The sequence below is a fragment of the Enhydra lutris genome, unplaced genomic scaffold (genome assembly GCF_002288905.1).
Source record: "Enhydra lutris kenyoni isolate GAN:26980312 unplaced genomic scaffold, ASM228890v2 scaffoldscaffold22, whole genome shotgun sequence".
Lineage (NCBI taxonomy): Eukaryota > Metazoa > Chordata > Mammalia > Carnivora > Mustelidae > Enhydra > Enhydra lutris.
The window spans coordinates 36,660,278-36,681,275 of record NW_019154106.1 but is presented as its reverse complement, the minus strand read 5'-3'; the positions used below and the strand labels follow the sequence as shown (position 1 = coordinate 36,681,275).

The 20,998-nt window shown below is 35.2% G+C and overlaps 1 pseudogene; it reads left to right on the top strand.

Moving 5' to 3' along the window:
* LOC111149929 overlaps positions 1-20,998 on the top strand; it is a 95,662-nt pseudogene that overhangs the window by 21,275 nt on the left and 53,389 nt on the right.

Below are 20,998 nucleotides of genomic sequence, written 5' to 3'. Positions count from 1 at the left end.
GTTGGCCAGAGCTATAAGCATCTGAAAGACTGACTAGGCTTTGAGGATCTACTTCAAGATGATGCATTCACATGGCTATAGGCAGGTGGCCTGAGTTCTTTACCAGAGGGTTTCTTCCTATGCCTGTTTGGTATGCCCTCACAATATGGCAGTTGGCTTCATTCAGAAAGAGTGATCCAAGAAGAGACCGAGACAGCAAAGTTGATTGTTACCTAGTTTCAGATATCATATGCCATTGCTTTTGTTTCATTGGATTCATTGAAAGCAAATTACAAAGCCCAGTCCATGCTAAAAAGAAAGGAAATTCAGATCTAATTTCTGAAGGAATTACCAATGAATTTGTGGACTTATTTAAAAATCATGATTGGCCTTTGCTTAGAGCTCTGTATTTGTTGAAATGCTCCCCTCATTGACTTCTGCTTGGCTAACTGTATCAACTTTCAAGTCTTTGTGAAAATCTACCTTACCAAAGAAACCTACGACTGTTGTAGCAGACATTGTTATCCAAGTCTCCTTAATATTAATTTTTCCATTACCTTTTGTCATTTCCCTAGCTTTCCTTCTAACAGCAGCACCTATGACACTGTGGAAGATTGTTCTCGTGCTACTAGAGCTGCTTTGCCATTTGCAGAGACCGCGAAGTGCCTCAGAGCTTACATCCCACTTTACTTCACCAGAGTAGATCTTGGCCTGTTGTGGAAATATAATAGTCCAGCCCTCTCATCTCTTGTTGAGACAGAAACTGATTTACACTCCAGAGCTCCTCTGCAGTAAGGCTTAGGTCAATAATTTGCTTTAAATTGAATATTTGTTTTCTTTCTCACCATTATCCTGCTTACCCCAATCTATTATGATCTTCTTTTGGTAGCACTTGTAATGAGTCATTTGCACATTAAATTTGACCTCTGGATCAGTTGCTTGAGAACATGATATAACTACCCAATTTAAAGCTGCCAAATTCCTACCACCTACCAATACATGTCTAATATCTCTTATTTCTGTATTATTCAGTAGCACTTATCACCTTATACTATACAATATACTTAACATTTGCCATTTACTGCCTGTCTCCCATAACTAATAAGTAAATTCAACTAGCACACAATCATCATCTGCTTTGTTTTCTATGGCTCTAAGTAGGTTTTGTGCCTTCCATTATTTGGGGAATGTTAGAAATTTCCCTGAAAGGATGATGCTTAGTGACCAAGTGGGCATCACAGTCCAAAAAGCAGATAGCTGCATAGATGAAGACTAAGTTTTGAAAGTTTTTTTATAATTTTGACACAAATAGAATCTTTAGGAGAAATTAGTAAGGACAAGAATCAGCATTAAGGCAATCAATGGTGCAGAACAGAAAACTGGTTGCCAAAAGTCTGTCCCAGCAACATATTGATGATTAAAATTGTAGACCTACAGCCTCTGTTATTATTCTTTGCGGAGTGAGATCTGATCATAAATAAGCAAAAATAGAAAGTGAAGGTATCCTAATTATCTTAACCATCTTACTTCAGAGTACAGAAATTCTAATTTAAGAATTTGAAGCAAGGTGTGTGTGTGCGTGTGTGTATGTGTGAGAAAGAGAAAGAGAGAAAGAAGAATGTGGATGTTGTATATTGCATCTTTTTTTTTCTTTTTCCAGAAATGTTCTTTTGTCATTTCTATATATTTTTTTAAGATTTTATTTATTTGACACAGAGAGAGGGATTACAAGGAGGCAGAGAGGCAGGCAGTTGGTGGGGGGGGGAGCAGGCTCCCCGCTGAGCAGAGAGCCCGATGAAGGGCTCTATCCCAGGACCCTGAGATCATGACCTGAGACAAAGGCAGAGGATTAACCCACTGAGCCACCCAGGTGCCCCTCTATATTTTTTGTTTGCTGATTTCTTACCGTTGACAGAGGATATCAAAATGGCTGCATACCTCACTCATAGGCTTCTCTGGCATATACCAGACTCTATCAGAGATCCAGCATGTAATGAATACCAATGCCACCATGTTTATTGCAGACCTAGCTCATGGAATCTCTTATACCAATTTCCCACCTGTAGGTAGCAAAATATTTTTGATATCTTCGATCTTCTCTTCCTTTTCCCCTTCTCCGTGGCTATTAAAGATGATGGAGTATAGTGTGAAAGAATGTGAATGTGAAGAAATAAAATTTATAGCTTGCTATTCTTGATTTTTACTCTTCCATCTAAATCATAAACATTTGCTAAGTGCCATGTTGATTTTATCTATTATTTGGCAGAATATAGATAAATGTCTCATTCACTGTACTAATGTCAAGGAGCCCTACATTTAAAATGTCTAAGCCATCAACCTCTATTGAACTGCAACTTTCTAATATTTTTCGTGACAGATGATTTTATAATTCATTCATTTATTAAATAGTAATTAACTGAATTCCTGCTCTACATCAGACATTATTCTAAGAACTGAAGATACAGCAAGGAACAAAATAGATAATAATCTTTATCTTTGTCTAGCTTTCTGGGTTTCAGAGACTGTGCATATAGTTTTACCAACAATAGCATTCCTAAGGACTATAACATATATATTATGCAATGTGGCACTTTAGCACATAGACACACACTAAACAATATGAACACATAAACAGTTTATTTACTTAGTATATTTTATTGACTACTTCCATGTACTACTTCCTTCTCTGTTCTAGATACTTGGAATGCCTTGAAGAATAATAGAAACAAAAATTCCAAATTCCATGAACATTTTGTATTTTATTCAAAGGAGGCATACATTTTAAAAAAAAGTTAAAAACAACAAAAACAATGAAAAAAGATAAAATTATAAAACTAAATTATAGTCGTGGCTAAAAGATGATACGTCATGTAAAAAATAAACAGATTACATAGTGAGGGGCACCTGAGAAGGTTTGTATTGCTGAATAGACATATTTTGCAGCAAGAAATGGGGTGGTCAGGGTAGATATTACTTGAAGAAGGTGAGAGATTTTGCCAAATATCTTATGTTAGAGTACTCCCAAGTAGTTGGAGCAGCTAGACCAAAACTGCTAAGATGTTAAGAAAGATCATGGGAAATATAATAATGTAAGGTTTGTGGGCCGTTGCAAGGGAGTTGGTTTATAATCTGAGTAAAACTGACAAAACCTGAGGTTTCTGAGCAGTGAATAAAACAGTCTGATTCATGTCTGAAAACCACCACTCTGGCTGCTCTCTTTGGCAACAGAAGCAATGAAACCAAAGAGAAGTCATAGCATAATCCAGATGAGAGATGATGGTGGCTTGAGGTGATGGTAAGATTGAATGTGCTAAGTGATGAATTTATGAACATATTTTAGATAATGAGTCAATAGAATTTCTGGTTTACTGGACCTGGGGTCCAGTAGAAGAAGATAAGATTGATTTCGAGATTTTTGACCTGAGCAATTGAGGAAATGTAAGTATGGGATTGCCACCAACTGAAGGGGTGAATCCAGTTTGGGTGTTCATCTTGGGACATGCTGAGTTGAAATGTCTACTAGACATCCACATGGAGAAGTAAAGTAGGTAGATGTACAAGTCTGGAATTAGAGTTCTGGGCTGGAGATAGATATTTTGAAGTAGGTTGGACAGTGACAACTACAACTGTAGACCCATACCTCAGAAAAGTTTAATTCTAATGGGAGATATCCTCCCTGAGAGGATAGCATTTGCATGACACCTGAAATACAAGGGAATCATTCAGATGTAAATGGGGAAAATATTCCAGCCCATAGTAACAGAACATACAAAATCCCCAACTGATGGAATTGGGAGAAGATTGGGCCTGCTGTTTTGAAGAACAGCATTGAGGGCAGCATGGGTATTGCAGAGTGAGCAGAAGAGAGGAGAAGAAAGAGAGGTCAGAAGAGGAGCCTGGAGTTGGATCCTGGAGGGACTTCCATGTCCTTTAATGTAAATAAATGAGGGGGCATAATGAAGAAAGATCATGATCAAAAAAATGACATGATTTGAAAAGTTCGTAGAATACATTCTAGCTAGTGAACTAAGGACATTTTGTAGGAGCTGCAAAGATGAAAGCAAGAAGAAAATTACAGAAATTATTTTAAAAATCCAGACAAGGGATAATGGTGGTTTGGGCAAGTGCAGCAAAGGAGATAGAGCTTTTATTTGTGCTTCATCCCTAGATGCAGATTTTGAGGCAAGCCTCTCAAGTCAAGTAGACTGGAGACACAGTAGGGAACTGAAACAGACAAGTAAAACAGAAAGTCAATACAGAATACATCATCTAACAAGTTACTTTGTCTGCAGGCACCTGGTGCCCAATTCCTTTGGAAACATCCTGGAGAAAGTATAGATCATATTTCACAGTTATTCCAGCCAAGGGGTCAGTTAGCTGGGAAAGATTTCTGTCCAATTTCTGTTAATCGGTGGTTGAAGACTACTTCAAGGGACCTTTCTGGTTTCCCCTCTTCTGGTCAGAAATGCTCCTATTGCAAGTCAAAAGCCCTTAGGCAGAGATTCAGGGTTTGCATAATAAGCAGCCTGCAGCACAATGAAGTAAGTTCTGAGAAGAAATTAAAGGGACTAGTGAAAGCAGTTGAGAAGTGTTTGGATTTGGGATGTATGAGGCTAAAGACTGAACCTAGAAGTGTGATACACACATACACACCTTTATTTCTATAAAAGACGTTTATGATGAATATGAAAACCTCAAGTTTCTAATTTCATTTTTTAAACCAATATTTACTGAGCATCTACACCATGCCATGCACTTTTGAGGAACTCCAAGACAAACCAAGTGGACAGAAACTTGAACATTGACCTCGAGGACTCAAATTTAAGTAGAAAATTTAATTTTTTTCATTAATTACAATATACGCTAATTCTTTAAGAAGAAGAATGTAAAAAAATAGCAATAAAATAATACAGTACTTATCTTGGGAAAATAGTGATAAGGGCCTATATTAATGAAGTTATCCTAGAATGGAGACTAGAAGCATTGCTTATTGTATTCCACCTGAATTCCTGGGTCCAAACCACAGCCTGACACATAGAACATGTTCAATATACGTAGTCACATGGCTGTCTCACAATGTGGAGCTTCCTTCTTCAAATGCAGCAAGGAGTTCTCTCTGTTTCAAGCAAAGGCCCAATTCCCCTTAGAAGTTTTTCACCCGATTAGGCCAGGCTCACCCAGGGCAATGTTCATTTTAATTAACTCAAGAGTAACTGATTTTAGCCATTAATTACATTCAAAGAATTCTTCACTATTGCCATGTAATGTAACATTATCACATGCATGTCAAACTCACAGGTCCTGCCCATACTCAAAAGAAGGGATTAAGCAGGGTATATATAGCTGACAGCAGGAATCTTAGGGGTCACTTTAGATTTTTGCCTACCATATCCCTGAATGTGCAAAACTCAATGTTTTATTTGCCACTGCTTCATTCTACTTAGTTCCTCCTCTTCATTCCCTAACTTATGTAATGTTACTATGATCTAGCTAGTTGCTCTTACTAGAAATAGAAGAATTTTAGTAAATTTCTCTTTTGCCTTCTCATACTGTCTCTCTATATGGAAACTACATTATCAGTAACTATGTATTAGGTACACCCTGTGCCAGGTTCTGAGCTTGGAGAAGTTTGGAGAAGCTTGGAGAAGTCCAGGTGAAATAAAATAGGTAAGGCTTTCACCTTCCACATATAAGATCCTTGCACATATAAGATCCTCTTCTATTTTGGTTGCAAATGAAGGAATCTTAATTCAAATTAGCTTCTGCAAAATAGGCCTTTTCTTCCTTTCTTTCTTTCTTTCTTTTTTTTTTTTTTTTTTAATGCTTTACAAACCAAGAAATTCAGGAGCATTTCTAGCTCTAAATTAGACTCTGGCTTCAGGGTCTCTTCTTTTAACCATCACAGCAATCTTTCTGAGCTGTCTTCTTAGTGAACCAACATGAGTCATATCCATTCTTAAGTAATTATCATTGTCAGGAGAAGGAAAAAACACCGTATACAATCTATCAGGCCTCAGTTAGAGTCTAATTACTAGACTCATCTTTAGTAAAACAATATTGATTGAATACACAAGGGAATTAGATCTTTCAAAGAAATGATATTATTTTATGAAAAACAGGAGGGAGGAGTCAGACAGTGGGAAAAAAATGTCTATAAAGAAGCCTATCTTAAAAATTAGCATGGGCCATCATATCTGTGTTTCTTAGGTTGATATACAAGTCTTATTACTACATTGTCTCTATCCAAGTTATTAGCTTCTCTATGACACTTCTGTTGGATAACCTTATGTCCCAACATCACAGTATTATCTACCCTCTAAATTCACTCTTCATATCCAGCTCTCTCCCTCTGCCCTTCCCCTCTTTAAGAGTGGGGAAAATCTCTTAGTCAACAAAACTAGTTTGTTTGTGAAATTGTCCAGGTTTCTCAAGCAGAATTAATTGCCACTTATTCTCTGTTCTCAGTGATATCTGAAAAACTCTATATTGGATTTAATTTGTGCCTGGTAAATTTCTATTTAGAGTTCTGCCTCTTTTGCTATAGACTGAACTTGAAGTAAAAAAGCCTACCTTATTCAACTTTGTATTTCTAGTGTCTTGTATGATGTCTATGTATATTGGATCTCAATCAGAGTTTGTTGAATTTATAACATTAAAGAAAAGGAAGGGATACAATATTTAAACTTCATCTTGCCAGCAAAAGTAGTGGGACACTCTCTCAGGTATTTTGTGAAAATAGATTAGACTAAATATTTGGGGAGGGGAAGGAAACTACTACTAGCAGTCTCTTGTCAAAAATTATTTTTATCTATGATTTCCCATGTTTTTATCTCTTATTCCCAATGATTAAATATATGTTCCTGTTTTTGTGAAAGGTTAACTAATGGTGATGATGAGGGCCTAGCTTTAAACAGTTTCCCAACAAGGAGGAATACATTTTTTAAAGGTCTTTGAGTACAGTCTGAAGACACATACTTTTATTTGGCAAGGTAGGCAATTACAGTCGGCATCCTCAATGATCTGAACAGTGATTAAAAAAATATGCAAAGACTAACACATACCACAAGTTTCATGAAGACTCCTAACCCTGGTCATCATGTAGAATGCAGTCTGCACCACCTTTGTTTCTCCTTGAAGGTGGGAGGGTGGAGGTAGAGTGTGGAGGGAGCAACAGAATTCAGGAATAAGATGTGGGTGATGGGCTATGAGAAGAAGAGCCTCTGGGTTGCCATAAATCTATGAAAAGTTCTTACTTATCATTTTATAAAAGATTACAGACTGTCAGAGTGGGAGGAAATAATAGAGATCATTTCTTTCATTATTCTGAATAAACCTCACAGCACAGAGACATTAAACACAAACCTAATGTCACACAGCAAATATGTGGTAAAACTGACATAAAATCTCTGACTACCAGGCTAGTCTATGTATTTTTTTTTCATAACTTATATTCAGGATACCTCCTGAAAGGCTTTTCAAGTGGCACCCAATATAATTCACTTGAAAATTAAGATGAATAAAATAGAAATGGGGGGATGTCATTTGTGGTGTCACATGGAGAAAACTTTTCCATCTGTTACTCACTAGCTAGTTGATCCCAACGTCCTCCTCTTAGGGGCTTCTCAAGCAACTGGCAATATGTTACAGGCTCATCCTCCAACGAGCTGGAAAGCTTGAAGGAAATGGGAGATAGCTAAGGGCTCCAGCGAGGGTTATGCCATTCCCACCTTTATCCATTTTATATTTTGCCATATAACCAAAATACCTAGTTAAGACAAGTTGATGAGATCAATTTTCTATAGGTGACATGCCCCCTCTACTCTTTCTTTAAAAGGATACACAAACACATGTGCATACACATTAAAATGAAACCAAGTACAAGTGAATTCTGGTTATCAATAAAGGTCAGGTGGGATAATGGCAAGACAATGGGAATGCATGAGTTTGTGAACTTGGCCAAGTTCCTGGACGTTAGCTTCTCCACCTGAAAACAAAAAGTCTTGACTAGATTCCTCCTCTTCCAGAAATGGGAATCCTGTGAGCTTGGAGTCAGCACACAGTGTGCATATAAGCGAGGCTCTGCCCAGGCCCTGGTGTTTCTTGGCCTTACCAGTCTCTTTGATCACTGATGCTGGTGGGATCTGTATTTCAAGCATGTCTTTCACTTACTCTTGAAAAATACAATCTGTATTTTTTTTTCTTCTTTTCACTCTTCTGCTTTTCTTAGTAGTTTGAAGAGGAAAAAAAAAAGTTAAATTCATATTTTGCCACTGCTGGTTCTAATGTCAGTGAACCAACTTTGTTTGCCAACTTTGATGATAATCTTCTTTAAAAACTCATGAATGAGCCTAAGCTTCTTGGGCTCTCTTTTCATCATTTCATATTTTTCTACTTCCTGAATTCCTAAGTCACTTAATTTCTCTAAGTGCTGCCTTCAGTCAGCCTCATTCCTTCCTGCTCACTTTCTTCCTCCTTTTCATCCTCCATGCTCCATCTCCATACAGTATGTTTTAACTTCAGCCAAGAATTAAAAGTCTACAATGGATAAAGAAAGTGGTCATAAGTGACTACCTGAGGTATACTTAAAATTTCTAAAAAGTGCACCTTCCTAATAAATAAATGCCCTTGAAAGGAAAAATAGCAAAGTCGGAAAGAACACCATATATAAGTTGTTGCTAGTCGCCCAAGTGGAGGAGTCATTTATCATAGGATTGGAAGAAAAATATTCCTAGATATGTTGTCCACAAATTTCACCTACAACTGAAGGGATGGTCATGGATTTGGAGCCAGCAAGTTCTCAATTCAGGGTCAGCTTTGCCATTTACTCGCTAGGACTCAAGCAAATTATTTATTATTTCTAAGCCCTAATATTCTTCACTGTTAATTGTGGCTAAGATTATCTATCTCACAGTGTTTCGTAGGCATAAAGAAACTTCAAGTTTTGTGACATCCTGGTTTCACTTGGTGGTTATAAAAAGGGGGAAAAAAAAGATAAATAATAATCCTGGCAAACTCTTGGGCATTTTGTCCCTTCTTTTGAAAACTAACTCTCAAATGTATTCATTGGTTTACTTTAAATTTGTATTTCTAATATGAGACATTTTTTTTTTCCCCAGCCTAAAACTAACCTCTTTTTCCACAGGTTCTTTCTGAATATATTAATAGTAGTATAGGAACTAGTAGAAATGGATCTCTAGGTTTTCCACTATTTATGACGTGGCAGATCATTTAGTTACACTTATTCTTTTAGAAGAGTTTAACAGTTAAACAACATCAGATGAATTTCTGATAGCCAAGCACTTTCTGATCATTACGAGAGTTAAGCATTTTTATTCATTCAATCATTTGACTATCTCTTTGGCCGCAGAGTCATAAACACCATAGAATAGCCAAAAGCACTAAAAAGTCCCTGTCCTCATAGATTTTATGCTCAAATCCTTATCTCATTTAAGGAACAAGACACTGGTTAGTATCGGTGTAGATTTATCTCGTAAGCATTATAGGTTTATAGTAAACCTAAAGAAGTGGAATTTCAGAAGGCATCAAAAATTTTACTTTATTTTTTTAAGATTTTATTTATTTATTTGACAGACAGAGATCACAAGTAGGCAGAGAGGCAGGCAGAGAGAGAGGGGGAAGCAGGCTCCCTGCACAGCAGAGTTAGATGTGGGCTTGATCCCAGGACCCTGAGATCATGACCTGAGCCGAAGGCAGAGGCTTAACCCACTGAGCCACCCAGGTGCCCCGGCATCAAAAATTTTAATAGAACTTTTCCAAAGCCATGGGGAATGACTGAAAATGTATCCACATGATTATAATTTTTTTGCAGCTTTACTGAGGTATGATTGATATACAATAAATCATATGTATTCAAGTGTATAGATACATTAACACCCATGAAACAATCTTCATCTTAAAGACAAACAACATATCCATCACCAGCAAAAATGTTTTCATGAGCCTTTGTTTTAAAGTATTCCACACTCTCTTAATTACTACAGACTTATAATAATCTTAGATCCTCCATCTTTGCTCTTCTTTTCAAAGTTTATTTAGATATTCTAGTTTCTTTATATTTTTATGTCAATTTTGGAATCAGTTTGCCAATTTCTAAACTTGTGTTTGCATTTAACTCATAGATTGATTTTGGAGGTATTGCTATCTTAAGAATATTTATTGTTGCATCAATGTCCATGATAAATTTCACCATTTACTTCAGGTCATTTATAATTTCCATCAATAATGTTTAATGTTCAGGTACAGGTCTGGTATACATTTTGTCAGGTTTATCTCTAAAAATCATATTTTTATATTATTATAAACTATATTTTTAACATGCCAATTTCTGTTTCTTTCTTCGCTACTATATAGAAATACAATTTGGGGATATTGATTTTTGTATACTACCACCATGATAAATGCATTTATTAGTTATGTTATCACTTTTGTAGATTATATAGAATATTCTAAATAGTTGATAATTTTGTCTGTGAATTTAAAAAAAAGTTTTTATTTCTTCTTTTCCAACCTGGATGCAGGTTTTTCTTATTATCTTATTTCTTTTTCTTATTATACTACCTAGACCCTTAAAGGTCTAGGTTAAAGATGGCGAGAGAGGTTAAAGGTTAAAAATGGCAAGAGAAGTCATCTTTACCTTATTCTTGATTTTAGGAGAAAAGCAGACAATCACTCATCATTAAGTATGATGTAAGCTAATGTTTTTTGAAAGATATATTTTATTAAGATGAAAAAATTTCCTTTTATTTCTAGTTTACTAAGGATTTTGATCAGGAAATGTTGGCCCAGGTCAAATGATTTTTCTGTGGATGTTGAGATGATCATTTGAATTTCTTTTTTGTCTGCTAATGTGGCAAATTACACTGATTAATTTTCAAACGTTAAGCCAAACCTGCATTTCTGGGATGAGACGTGCTTGGAATTGATGGATTATCCATTTTACATATTGTTATATGTGTTTTTCCTAAAAATGTGTTACACTTTGCATTGGTATTTGACATTGGTCTGTAATTTTAACTGGTTTGTAATATTTTTGCTTATATTGGTATCAAAATAATGCCAACCTTTTAGAATGAGTTGGTAAATATTTCTGTCTCTTTAATTTTCTGAATGAATTTGTATAAAATCGGTACTATTTCTTCCCATATGCTTAGTAGAATTTATCAGAAAACCATGGGAATGGAAGATTCCTGGTAGGAAGATTTATAACTAAAATTCAGTTTTATTAGCAGATATTGAGTTATTCAGGTTTTCTATTTTTTTCCTAAGTGAATATAATGGCTAAGTTTATGTGTCAGCTTGACTGGGCCACAGGATGCCCAGATATCTGATCAAACATTATTCTGGGTGTTTCTCTTCAGGTATTTTGGGATGAGATTAATAATTACATTGCTAGAGTGAGTAAAGAAGATTGTGCTTCCTAACGTGGGTGGACCTAATCCAATTAGTTGAAAGCCTGAATACAGCAAAAATGCTGACCCTCTTTAAAAGAGAATTATTTTGTTTGAAGATGGGACGTTGGCCTTTTCCTGCTTTCAGACTCAAATTGAAAGTTTAGCTCTTACTGGATCTCCAGTCTGCTAGACATTGGCCAGGAGAGAGCTTGGTGACTACCTCTAAAGATGTTGAAATCTGCCAGCTTTCATAATAATGGAAGCCATTCCTTACAACAAATACCTCCCTCCTTCGTCTCCCTCTCCATATATATACTGGTTCTGTTTCTCTGGAGAACTCTAATGCAATGAACTTTGGTAATTTGTCTTTTAAGGCATGTGTCCATTTCATATAAGCTGTCAGGCTAACTTGCATAACATTTTAAAAAATATTTTCTTATTATCTTTTTATGTCTATACAATCTGTGGTGATACTGCTTCTCTCATTTCTGATATAGGAATTTTGTTTCTTCTCTCAATAGTTTGAGTTTCATTCTAGAACTCTCAGACCTATTACTTGGAAAAATAATGCTTTCTGACATATGGTTGTGATTGGTTTGGAGAGACAAAATGTTTCTAGCTATAGAAGATCTTTTATAACTTTTTTTCCTCACCAGAAGTTTCTGAAGTGGCTCCTATGGCCAATTTTCTGGAAACTGTATATTCTACTAAGTGTACCTTAAATGTGAAATCTTCAGTGAAATCATTCAGATTCTTTTTTGAGTCATTAATCTTACCTCTACAGTCTTACAGCACTTTGCACTGGCATCAAAACACAACACACTGATTTGAATCCTAAATATTTACATGTTTTCATGCTCTTCATTGAGCAGGAATTTCTTTTAGAATGGAAGTTCTTGCCCTGTTCGACTCTGTATTCAGAGCTGTAAGAGCATAGAATGTATTCAGTACAAATTTTTCAATTGAATTGCTAAAAAGATGACTACATTTGTCCATCTTGGGACCATTAGTAATACCGAGGATGGCCATTTCTCAAAAGGGAGTGGCTGGAAACAGATAAAAAATGGTTAAAGAGTGAGGGGGCGTGAGGGAGTGAAAACAGCAAGTTATACTCACACATTTTACACTGTGTGGAGCTGTAATTTTGAAGTGAAAAGTTTCCATGACCACTGCTGTGATAATTGGTATTAGCACTATATATTCTTGGCATTTTAAATGAAAATTACTGCCTTGGTTCATACTCCCACTGGTGTACTAAAAAGCTCAGCTACCACATGACTTAGAACTGTTAGTCCCAAGAAATACACTTAGATCATTTGGTTGAACTAGTTCTTTTGATTTTCCAATTTTCATCTCAAATTTTCCCTTCACTCTTGCCTTTTCAAGTACTCTTTAGAATATAAGAGAGACCTCTGAATTTTCAGACAGTGTCCACTTTTTGTAACATATAAGGGAAGCAACTTATAAGAGTTATCTAGTTGCCTTATGGCTGTCACTAAGAATTCCTGCAAGGTGGGAGGAATTGTGTTACCTGCTTACAAACACCAGATTTACATAATTTAAACATATTTGTCAAATTGGCAGTAAGTGCTTAGGATAGTTTGACTTAAAATATAAACTATATATTGTGTTGAAATATGTATGTATTTATGGGAGGGCACTTAGGGAATTCTTTAAAATGGGTGTATATCTACATCTCTTTTTAAAAGTATATAGAGATATTAAGTATTTGATATACTTTAAATATATATATTTTTCAATTATATACATACATTTTCAATATATGTTATATATCATTATCAGATAGATAAATTTGAGAGGATATGGAACTAGGTCAGGAATGCACTTTCTCAAAAACAAAAACAAAAAACTTTAAGGAAAGTATAGTCACCTAGAAAAGACACTAATTTCCAGAGAAATTAGGCCTGACATAAAATGAAGACTCTTGGACTGCTGATTAGAGATAATATGCCTAGTATTAGGAGATAAAAATAAAGTCCAGAGTGAGCAATGTCCAGGAAATAATTGGAAGAGACAGGTCAACACTATCAGGATGTCTTGAATGCAAGAAGCTCAGATGATTTCAAATAATATTTTAAGTATGTTATATTAAGGAACTAGTCAAGTAGTTCACTACTTAAAATTTTCTACTAATGTAAATTTTGACACAGAAAGATGAACTCGGGCTATAATGTAGAGATCACTGGTAAGATCATGTTTGAGCCAATTCTGGTGACCCACTGATAATCTTTATTAATGGAGAAATTTTGTGAATCCAGACATGAGAGAGAAAAAAAATGAATATGATGTTCAAGTCTACAATCTATTAATAAGTATTTTTTTAAAAAGAATTAGTTATCTATTACCCAGGTATCACTCAATTCCTCAAAACTGAAAGTCATTTAAAAATGTCTTTAGATTATAATGAGCTTCACCAAAGAAGATCTATATTGTAGGTTTTGGTTTTTATCTGGCTGCTTCTTATATGGAAAATTTTAGTTTGTGCCCCACAGAAAGCAGCAGAGTAAATGTATTCATATGGGCTCTGGATAACCTAAACTATAGAATATTAGATTTTGTCACAAAATTACCATTATTACAGTTTTTTACTAATTGTTATAATTATAGCAAACCATTACAAGTCTATTCTCTATTAAACTATTTAATAGTGATTAATGATTCACCCAAATACTTAAAAATATACCTAACAATAAAAAATACACCTAGCAATAACATACTTTTTAATACTTCCTTTTATAATACTTCTATTTAATGAGTGCCTAACATATGTCAAATATTTTACATATCGCTAATCCTAACACACCTCACAAAATATTTTTATAATTCCCATTTTACATATATGAAAACTGAGGATAACATAATTTAAACAACTAGTCCAAGGTCACATAAACAAATAATTTCCGTTATACTAATGATTAGGTACTTGATAATTATTTATTTAATAGGTATCTCTTCTGTTAAGCTTTGAACATTGAAAGTAGAGACTCTGTCATGTTTGCTATTTAGACACTTTTCCTGGCACAAGAAAAAAATAAATGTTTTGTTGGGCTAGATTTTCAAATGTTTCAGATTTTTCAGAAGCAATTTGATAAGCAGGTTTTTGCTGCTTTTGTGTGAATTTCCCAGTGCACATATATTTCTGAGCTTAAATATCCATATGAGTAACATCACTTTGTAAAGTACTTTTGGTATTTCCCTCTGTATTTGTTTTGGAAATGAACTGAGTTTTGTTCATAAGAATTTTCTGGGTTGTGTTACATACATGTCATTTGTGGGTACATTTGGTTTTAGCGAAACATCATTCAAAATTAACACTAGAGCCTATGATGGGTGATTAAAATGGAAAATGCATTAAAAATAAAGTGTGAAATGAAATAAGGAGAAAAAAACTTCACTAGGTATGCATAACATTGTGCTTAAAGTACCTTCAGGGCACGTACCTGTCTCAGTCGGTGGAGCATGGGACTCTTATTCCCAGGGTTGTGAGTTTGAGACCCACATTTGGTGTAGAGATGATAAATAAATTAATTAATTAATTAACTAATAAATAAATAAAATCAATCTTTCAAGTAAATTCAAATATACTAAAAAAGATGTGCATTCATGACCTTCAGAGTGGATTACTTGAATGTAGTCGGCATTCATTTAGGTATTTTTTTTAATGGAATCTTGATTTAAAAATCAAACCAAGTGATCATTAACCATAATCTGAATATGTGTGATCTTCACAGATTTAGAATGTAGCTGTGAATGTTCAATATTTTCAATTCCTTTCGTTGACTGGAGTATTTTTATTTTATTTCACTTTATTTTTATTTGCATATAGTTGATACACAATGTTACATTAGTTTCAGGTGTATAACATAGTGATTTAACAAGTTTATACTTTATACTATGTTCACCAGAAGCGTAGCTACCATTTCTCCCCATACAACACTGTTACAGTATCACTATCTGCCCATACCTTTTAGCTCTGTGATTTTGATGGAATATTTTTTGAAAGAAGGGAAGTAAACATAATTAATGCCAAAAGTAATAAAAGAGAGCATTTGTGTGTTTTTGTGAGTAATCTAATAGCAAATCCTTTCATAAAAGAACAGAATGCAATACACTATTCTAAGAACTTTGTATTTATTAAATTATTTGCATACCCTCCTTTGAAATTATTATTATTGTTATTGTTATTCCCATTTAAGAAGGGATGACACAGTGGCACAGAGAGGTTATAAAACTTAGCTGTAGACTCTGAACCTGGGTAGTGGAAACAGAGACATTTCTCCCAGTAGACGTTTGGTCTATATCCACCACACCATGAAGGAACATAGGCTAACCTGTGTGTCTCTGTGTATGTGTGTGTGTGTGTATGTGTGTGTGTGTGTATCTATATATACACACATTGAGGATGAATTTTGCTCACTTTGTAATTTGTTTTTAGGCTCTATTAAAATCAATGTATGAGAAAAAGAACACTCAACTTCCTTTAAGAAGTATTCTATCTGAAAATTTGGAAGCCAGCATACACTGCAAATAGAACATGCATTACTGTCTGAAAAGTGGCTCACAAGGGACAGTCAGGAAAGAATTCATTCCCAAGCAATTCACTACCATTTCTGTGTATTCAAAAGAAAGGATAGAAAGGAATATACTGGAGACACTTTTAGCATCATTGGTGATGTGCTCACCTCTCCCGGGTCAAAGAAAGTAAATGAAATTCAAAGAGCTCTGGGTAAACAGTACATCTGGGTGTCATTGCAATGAACTTAAGCCCATATTATATTAGCTTTGTGTTTTGGATAGATTTAGGGAAAGAAGATTGTGTGGCTGAGTTTGGTCAGAGGAGATATTTGATGGTGAATTCGTTTTTCTGTGCTGCTTTAGATTATGTTAAGATTGCTGTGTTAAAAAATAATTGAGAAATTTAGGTGTCTATTATTAACAACTAAATCCTTAAGAGTTCTGATAGAGCCAGAAATTCAAAAAAACTCATGTCAAGCACAGATATATTCATAAAACTAGGTACATTCAATTTTAAATGGACCCCAAGCATTTATGAGAGTCTTCTTTTATCATTTTATTATTTCATAGTATAGAGCAAATTTAATGTTGAAATACTGAGTTTCTTTAAATAAAATTTATTATTATTTTAAAGCAGGAAAGGTGGGGGTAAACTTACAGGGACAAAGAAGGTAATAGGATAGGAGAAAATATATTTAGTTGCCTCTCTTAAATGTTTATTAAGGGTAATGTCAATTAAATGGATTTTTTGTGGTAGTAGGTATAAATAAATAAAATAAATGTTATCATACACATAAAAATTAACTGGAATAATTTGGGGGTGTTAACTGACAAGTGCTCAAGCATAAAAGAAAAAGCCTCTGAAATTTCTGTTGCAATAGTTTCCAGATCTCTTGGGCTTTCTAGAAACCCTGAATCCTACAGGTTCTTATATCCTCATGTTATGGCTAGCCATAAAAGTCATGATATCTTTTTAAAAGGTAATGATACTGAATTTTTTCAGATTTCTATCTATATCAAATATTTTTTTTTCTAATTGCTAAGTTTCATTGGATTTCCTTCTATTGTTTCTCTTTATCCACCTCATTTCAGTGAAAACCAGCTATCAACAAGTACTAAGTAACCTTAAGTTTTGGAGATACCCCAAGAGAAGGCAGCAAAGATGAAGAACAAAGATGTTCACAGTGTATGTGTGTGTGTGTGTGTGTGTGTGTGTGTGTGTATTTTAAATAAGTCAAGAGCCCTTCTGATTTTACTTTCTTATCAACAAAATGGGGCTTATGCTATGTCTGCCTCCTGCAATGGTTTCATATTTTGATTAAGCATTAAAGATTTCGGGAAGTTTGCTTTAAGATACGAAGGTTACATGGTAGATAAGACAAACAAAATCCTACCCTCATAAGCATATTTTCTAGTTCAGTCAGCTCTAAAAGACTGACAGGACACTGGGTAACAGCTCAGAATATAGGCCCTAGAAAATTGTAAGCAAACCAAAAATTGGCTCAATGGCTTATTGGAAGTGTCATTATCTATCTTCCAAAACATTTCAGAGAGATCACAAACTAAGGCAAACTCCCTTGACCATACCAGAAAGCAGGTATGCAAAGAGTAATAGGAAAAAAAAAAAAAAAAAAAAAAAAGTCTTGTCCCACATAGGAGCCTGATGGCTGGTAGTGACAAGTGGGGATAGTTTATTGGGAAGGAAAAAGTGTGTCTGTGGGCTCTGCTAGAAATATTTGCCTCAGGTGTTAGTGAGGAGAGTGGACCTGCCAACCTGTTATTTCCTGTCAGTGCTCCAAAAAATCTCTTTATGCCTATACTGTCTCTCAAGTAGAAAAACCTGAGCTTTCTAATGCCAATCCATATATTAAACACATATTGTTCACTATGATAAAAACTAAAACAACTCTATCACTCATAAGCATCATGATTTTTTCCCTCTGGAAAGACGACTTCTATCCCAACTCTCCATAGTATAGACTAAGCAAAGCCTTTTTTTAATGACAGGAATAGATAATGTCAGCATCTTGGTGGGATAAAACAGTACCCTTGCCAATTGTGAAACAACTTCGTTATGTATCTGTTGTAATCGTATGTTTGCTTCCCTCTCTGAGCACTGGACTGGGCTCCTTGACAGATAAGGATATGTCCTTCGGTATCCCCGGTGGCCAGAATGACATCATAGGCAATCAACAAATATATGATGTATGAGCAAATCAGGAAATGTTGTCATAACACTTACCCAGCTGAGTATGATGGTGGCGATGGGAAGACTAGGGGGTTTTAGTCATTTATCTTAACAACGATAGCTTCTACAAGAAGATCAGTCCAAGAATGTGATTTGACAGACAAGTCCAGGGGAGAAGACTGTGTTTTGATCTTCTCATTTTCAGACAGTCTGTTTACAGCTCACAGGTTGTGAGATTCAATAGGCATGGCAATTACTGTGCATCCAAGCAGTTTCAAAAAGCATCCCACCATCAGCATGCTCTCTTGTCCAGTCCAGGAATTCCCTGCCTATTTTGGGTAGTTGTCTAGATTCCTAGATCCATATGCTCAAGGAAGTGTCATAATGAACACAAACTGGCCAGATGCAAAGGTGAAATGTGGTCCCTCTAAATGCAAAACTCTTTGCCCTTAATAGCAATTAAGTGATTTAATACATTTGTTCCTGTTCTCGTGATACATGAAGTGAATGTTGTGCTTCTTTTTTTAAAAAAAAATCCTCTGTTCATGCTTTAGCTCTCATACTTTCATTTGTGCATGTGAATTACCATTAAATGAATCACTCTAGAGTGACTCAGTTTCTTTATAATGTGAATCTGCTATCACCTATTTCTATCAGTTTAGGTTTTTTGTTGTTGTTGCTTTTGTTTTGGTTAAGAAACTAAAATGTCAGCACTCCATTCTTTCTTCCTGCTTTACTTTGGGGAGTCTTAGCTGGTCGCTTACATGTGCCCACTGTCTTATGTTAAGTATATCTTAGGCTGGTAAAGGAGCTCCCATCTGTCACAAGCCTGTCCTAGGTACGGGGCCTTCCGCTCCAAATGGCTGCTGTGCACTTTCTCCATAGGCCTAGACCCTTTTTACTGGAATTACACAGGATTTTCTTCTAAAGACACTCTTCTTCCCTTAGGTTGCTACTGTTTTCCTCTTTACTACTTTGCCCCAAGTGTGGTCACAGACCTTTGCTTTAGCTACCCGCAGTAACTAACAGCTAACACCAGATCGTAAATTTTGATAAGTTATTAGTAACAAAGTTATATATAAGGAAAGAAGTATAGAACAAAAGAAGATTAATTTCCAATTTCTAATAAGCCCACCTATGTAGCACCACTGCCATGGTGATTCTGTTGAAAACAGAGCTGTCTCTTCACAAACTGATTCAACTTTTGTCCCATCTCCAGGGTCCATGCCAGTGTTAATGCTTTACAGATTTACGGACAAGTGTCTCCCTCACCGTTTTTCCTTCAGTTCTTTTGTCTTGGCACCTGATCTATTCCTAGATACCGTGATTAACAATAGAAGTATCCACTTTTTCAGCAGAACCCCATCAAATGTGTACAAGGATGTCATCTTATCTAATGATCCTGAAGAGATCAATTACTCTCAAATACTATAGGCCAGCAGTAGTATCTTCTAGAATTTCTAGCCATATACCATTTAGTGCACAATATATCAAGAAATCTAATGATCTAATCCTTTTTAAGACTGATGAGGCCAGTTTATTTTTGTATGTTTTTCCCTTTGTCTTTTGCACACATCTGTATATCCTTTCTGCACTGTTCTCTCAGCTCCTCATGGCCTAAGAGGTCATGTACCTCTACCTTCCCATATACATACACAAAAAATGCAGGAAAGACCCATTTGGGAACAAGTAACAAGGAAACAGTGCCATTTAAACTTCTCCTTAGGAAAAATATCACTTCCTTTAAATGTTTAAGAAAGAATAGAAGATGTCCCAGAAATACATTCTCTTACCATTCAAATTCAACTTTGTATTAGAAGAATTAGCTAGTGAAATGAGAGAAGAAAGAAAATTGGAAGCACACGGATTAGAAAGGAATAAATAAAACAGTCTTCTTTGGTGAGTCTATTTCTGGACTTTCTCTTCTGTTTCATTGTTCTCCATGGCTATGTTTGCATCACTTCTACACAGAACATCCCAAGGAATCTATTAAAAATCTCTTAGAACTAGTAACTGTTATGTGAGATCACAAGATGAAAGATCATATACTCAAGTTGATTTTACTTCTAGATACTAACTCATTGTTAGTATTTGAATTACGTTTCAACTGGAAATTTAAAAAAAAAACTATTAATAATAGTACCAAAAACCCCACAAATCACTGGATCGAAATCTAACAAAGTATCTAGAGGATTTTCATGGTTAAAAACTAAAAGACACTTACGGAGGAATTAAGATGTTAAAAATGAGAGATAACCCATGCAAGGCAAGTATAAATCTTAAGACATCAAATCTTCCCAAACTGACCTATACATTCACTGTAAAATTCTATCAGTGTTTTTCATAAATCAACAAGTTAATTTAAAAATTCACCATAAGAGAAAGGAACTAGAAGGGTCAAAATAACTTGAAAAAGGAGAATAATGTTGGAAGATTTGTACCAATCGATTCTATGTCTTGCTATAGAGCTATAGTAATCAAGATAGTGTGGAAGTGATGCAAACATAGCCATGGAGAACAATGAAACAGAAGAGAAAGTCCAGAAATAGACTCACACACATAAATGGCCATGTAATTTTGAGAAAATGAACAAAAATTGCTACACTAAGTGTAATAAATTTAGCTTCTGTCGATTGTTTGATCATCATCAACTCTCATCTCTGTGCTCATTTCTGGCCATCTCCTGGCCATTAATTATCATATGTGCCTCTTTTAAATAAACTTATGCCAATCATCTTTCCTAAAATGATTAGCATTGCTGAGTCTTTCACATCAGTGACACAGGATGCCATCCATTTCCAGCATTGTGTCAGCTTCGTAACACTGCCCGGCCTACAAAGAGCTATGCTTGTGACCTTTCTGATTATTGAGCTGGATGGAGTAC